This window comes from Pteropus vampyrus, unplaced genomic scaffold (assembly GCF_000151845.1).
Source record: "Pteropus vampyrus isolate Shadow unplaced genomic scaffold, Pvam_2.0 Scaffold274, whole genome shotgun sequence".
NCBI lineage: Eukaryota > Metazoa > Chordata > Mammalia > Chiroptera > Pteropodidae > Pteropus > Pteropus vampyrus.
In genome coordinates this window covers 95126-99810 of record NW_011889055.1, presented here as the reverse complement: position 1 = coordinate 99810, position 4685 = coordinate 95126, and the positions used below count along the sequence as shown (strand labels likewise).

Sequence of the window (4685 nt, the reverse complement as noted above, 5' to 3'; positions counted from 1 at the left end):
AATGGATGAATTGTGGCACATTCGTGTGGTAGATCACTGAACACCAGTGACAGTGACCGAACAATGGCTATAAACACAAATGTGGGCAAATCCCCCCCAAATAAAACATCGAACAAAATAAAGGTCGCAGAAAAACATCTGTGCTGTGATTACATTTACATACGACTCAGAACATTGAAAAAAAAAACCCCTAAAAATCAGTTTGCTTAGGGATGTACACATTTGTGATAAAGTGAGCAAAACGATGATTATGGAAGTCGACACAGGGTTTGCCTCTCGGGAAGATGAGTACGGGGCTCAGGCTGGCGGGCTCCTAAGGCGCTGGGTGGCTGGTACAAGGATGTTTTTATTCTTTAGGCTGTACATGTATGTTTCATACATGTTGGATGCGATATATTTCGCCATCCAAGTTTCTTTCAGAAGCAATTATTACCAGGTCTCACTACCACTCTCCAGAGAAACAAGGAGAGAGGAGCATGTTAAGGGACACCGAGAGCCGACAGTCATCGAAGAGCGGAATTGGGGAAAATCTAGAGGGCGGAGCATCTCGTCTCTTCCGCAGGAAACTTTGAGAGGATAAAAGGTGACGACGGAGGAGTCTGGAAATTAAAAATTACCAGTTGCCATGCAGGGGTCTGGTCTGGATCCCACACAAACAAATTACTGATCAGACATCATGACCACTGCAGATATGTGAACATCAACCGGATATCGGATGCTAATGAGGATTTATTCTTGATTTTATTGCGATGTGGCGATGGTGCGGCCGTGATGTTTTAAAGGGCAGGGCAGGGGGTCCCTGTCTTTTAGAGCTAGTTAATGACATAGTTACAGAAGAAATCAAAGCAGTTGAAGATTCGGTTCAAAAACGACCCTGGGCGGGAGGGACGGCGTGAAGGACACGAGCTCGGCCAGCGAGTTGAAAATCACTGGAGCTGAGGACGGCACACCGGGTGTCGCAACGTTTGAACGTTTGAAATGTTGGGTACGGAAAGCTAAAGCGAAATAAAAACCAGGTGAAAAGTAAAGGAACGAAAAGAAATAAAATAAAAAAGTAAAGGAACGAAAAGAAATAAAATAAAATAAAAAAGTAAAGGAGCGTTTGCGAAGTGGAGGTCTGTTTTGAAAGGAACATTTTGGGGTTCGTTCCCTTCTCACCTGGCCCAGAGTAGCACCTCTTTTTTCCACGAGACAGTCCAGATCGCTGCCTCTCGGTCTTTACGGTGCATACAAAGCCCCCGGGGAGCTGGTGAAGACGCAGACGTGGACTCAGCGTGTCCCGCATTGCCGAGGAGATGCCGGGCGAGGCGGAGGCTCAACTCCCTCCAGCCCGCCACCTCCTTCTTCCCTGTTCCTTCCCGGGCCGTCCCGTCGGGTGTGGCTGAGGCTTCGGGCTGGGCAATCGCGCCCCGTCAACCCCTCCAAAGTCCTTGCCCCCCACCCCCGCTTCAGTGGGACTCCTCCAGCAACCCCAACCCGAGACACGCGCCCCCTCCAGGCGCTCGAGCCTGGGCGCTTGCGAGCCACTGGAGACGCGCCCCACCGCCCGCTCCGTCCTCTGCCCTCAGCCCCTCGTCTCTCCTTCCGGCCTGAGGTCTCCCTCTGCAAGAAGCCCGCCCTGCGTGAGCGGCATCTCTCGCCCGCTCTCCTTCCTCTCTGCTAATGGCCGTGCCTCGTCCTCCATCGTGAAAACTACGGTTGGCAGCAAATCCTTCACCCTTCCACCACCAGATCTACAAGCGTTCGTGGATCTGGTCTACCTTTTTCCTCATTAGTCCCCCCTATTAAAAAAAAATCTATGTCGCTCGCACACTGTGGACCCGTTCCCTCTCTCCCGCGCCGATGGTTGGCACAGCCTGGAGGCTCCCGTTCTTAGTGGGTTTTTTGTTTTTTTTTTTTGAGCGAACACAAAAATCAAGATGCTTCCGCAGTACACTCGGTGTCTCAGCAACAGTTGACCCAGCTGATAGAAAATCTGATTCTTTCCCTACTTTCTTCCCCTCTCCATGCGCTGGCCCCATAAAGAATTCTCATTCTCTCCTAGTCTTTGCACCCTAGGCGATAGCATCACCAACCTGGGGGGCTTCTAGAATACTCCCCTTTTCTTCAACGCCTGTCAAGTCCATTAGCTGCTTGTTCTACCTCTTAAAACAGTATCGTGATCTGTCCACGCTCGGCCCCGTCCACCACAATTACGTGAAACTAAATGGCCTCCTATTTCCCCAACGAGCCATCGACTTCCTTCCCTCAGGGCCTTTGCACACGCTGTGGCCTGCCCGAATCCCGAAATGCGTTCTGAGTCCCATGTGCCCAAATGCCATCCTAGGGCGACAGTCTCACAAGGTTTCCTGGGCTCCAAGTCACGCCCGGACCACGCCGTGAGAAGGGCTGGGGGCATTTCCGCACCACATCCCAGATGCTCCCCGACCTGTGTCCGAACGCGATGCTCAGGCTCCTGCTTGCTCTGAGCAGCAAAGAAGTCCGACATGCGACCGAGTCTGAGTTCACTTTTGATCACACGACACCGGCTCCGGCTTCCCCTGGCTTCTGACAGAGGCAGGCGGTTTCCAGCGTGTCGTGTGACTGCACGTCGTAGACTGGAGACAGACAGATGCCACGCTTTGCGGCTGCTCTGGCCGAGAGGTGCCGGGCTCTGCAGCCCAAGCTCAGGCTCTGTCTCGGCCTTGGGCACCGGCACAGTCAGGAAGCAGACGCGGGCGGTGCCCGAGCACGGGGCGCCCCTCTTTTGCTGCTGTTGGAAGCCCCATCGCAGGCAGCAGGCTGCACCGGCTCACTCCAGGTGGGGACGCGGGGCGGGAGCATCCAGCTGCCCTGCCCACCAGTGGACACCCGAATGAGGACAGCTGAGATCGAGCCTTGCAGCCAGCTGGCCAGCCGAGTGGCCGCAGAGTGAAGCCGGGTAGGGACGCCGTGCCACCCGATGACCTCTTCTGCAGGGGCCAGCCCCCGGCAGGATGAACTACGAGGACCTGTTCCAAGCCACTACGTTTTGGAGTGGCTGAAAGTGGGAATGAGCTGGATGTCACATCGGCAGATGGACCTCCTCTGACCAGCTCTTCCTTCCCCACCCCAGTGGAAGCATGTCCCCGGTGGCGGACCCTCGCGGCTCCCCGCTATGCTCCCATTCTTAGCAAAAACCCCAGTTTGAAGTAACGTATTGTCTCGGGCGACATGCTTAATGGCTGCCTTCTGCCCTGGGCTGTAAAATCCACAAGGGCAGTGTTTCTGTTTTGCTCACAAAGGGAGCTCCAGATTTTGCACGCTACCTGTCACGCCGTGATGCGGGGAGACACCGTGGGGCGGGTCGGCGTACTGGTCAGCCGTGAGGGTCTGGACCGAAGCTGCCTGTGCTCAGCTCCCGGCCCTGTCACTCACTAACCGAGACAGCTAAGTGGCCGCCGTGTACCTCAGTGTCCCCATCTCTAAAGTGGGAATGGAAATAGCATGTACTCGCTGAGCCGTTGTGGGGATCGTGGTCCATAATCGTTAATTATTTCCTGCCGAATGATGTCGGCACACCTGCAGAACAGTGGATCAGAACTCTGACGTGGCCGAGGTCGCCTCCATGCCCAGTGATTAACCCCGTGATTAAATTTGCATTCGCCTTCCCCAGAGCTTCTTCCTCAGCCACCACTCGGCCTCATTCTGCAAAGGTGTGGCCTCGTGACACCTAAGCAGCCCCTCAGCGCTGAGCGCTGCCTCCTGGGCGAGCCCTGACTGCTCCCCGGGGCGACATTCGGGTCAGAGCCTCGTCCCCAACTGCTGTAACTGCCCCCCAACCCCTGCCACTGGGTGAGCCCCGCACTGAGCTGGGGTCGGAGCCGACACACGCCCACCAGGAAACAGCGCTGAGGCCCCAAGAGATGCGTCAGTCCCCGTCGACACACGCGTGCACACACGCGTGCACACGCACGGCGCCAGCGGGGGAAGCGGCTCACGGGCGCTCAGCGCCCTGCCAGCCAGGCACCGGGTCCCCCAGCTGCTCTTTCTGGTTCTGGACAGAAAGGACATAAGGGGCTCGGTTTCCAAAACACGTCATTTTAAAAGGCGAAGGGGAGAGGGTGCCTGAGGAAAGCAGAGCGTGAGGGTAGCGGGGTGAAGCCGGGGGTGGCGGAGAGGGAGCCGGGGATGACAGCCTGACAGCCGCAGCCTCCTCGGAGGGGCTGGGAGGGGCGCAGAGGCGGGAAGCTGTCCCGTAGGTCAGGCTGCGAAGCGCCCCGATGAGCGGCCAGGGCGCCCACCTGCGGGTGAGGCCGTCTGGGGCAGAGCCACAGGTGACGGCGGCGTGCGCGCTCAGGAACTTACCGGACAGGGTCTGAGGGCTGCGGAACGGTGGGCTCGCTCCCAGGGGCCCGGCCGCGGCCTGGTCTGCAGACACCGGTGCTCACGGGGCAGTGGCTGCAGGACGCCGGCTTCCCATTGGGTCAGCTCCGACCAGAGGCAGGGAGGGCCCAGGAGAGGCTGGGGCGCGGAGGGGAGCCCGCTGTGTTTGTGTATTGTAACTGTTTTGGAGAACACGTAGCCCCGAGTCACATGCTGCCTCCAACATCACCGGAATCGTCACATGATGCGGATCCCCGTCATGTGACCAGACGAATCTGCCTAACTTCAGCCCCCACCCCCACCTCCCGCTCGCAGGCTGACAGATGACGTCTTTCTGGAGG

General features: G+C 57.2%; 1 long non-coding RNA gene across 1 annotated transcript in view; it reads right to left on the bottom strand.

Annotated features, from left to right (window-relative positions):
* LOC111729667 overlaps positions 1-4611 on the bottom strand; it is a 20950-nt gene extending 16339 nt beyond the window's left edge. Inside the window, exon 1 of the long non-coding RNA XR_002776321.1 lies at positions 4327-4611. This is a non-coding gene — a long non-coding RNA (uncharacterized LOC111729667). The remainder of the gene's footprint in view (positions 1-4326) is intronic.
* Positions 4612-4685: the final 74 nt, after the last annotated feature.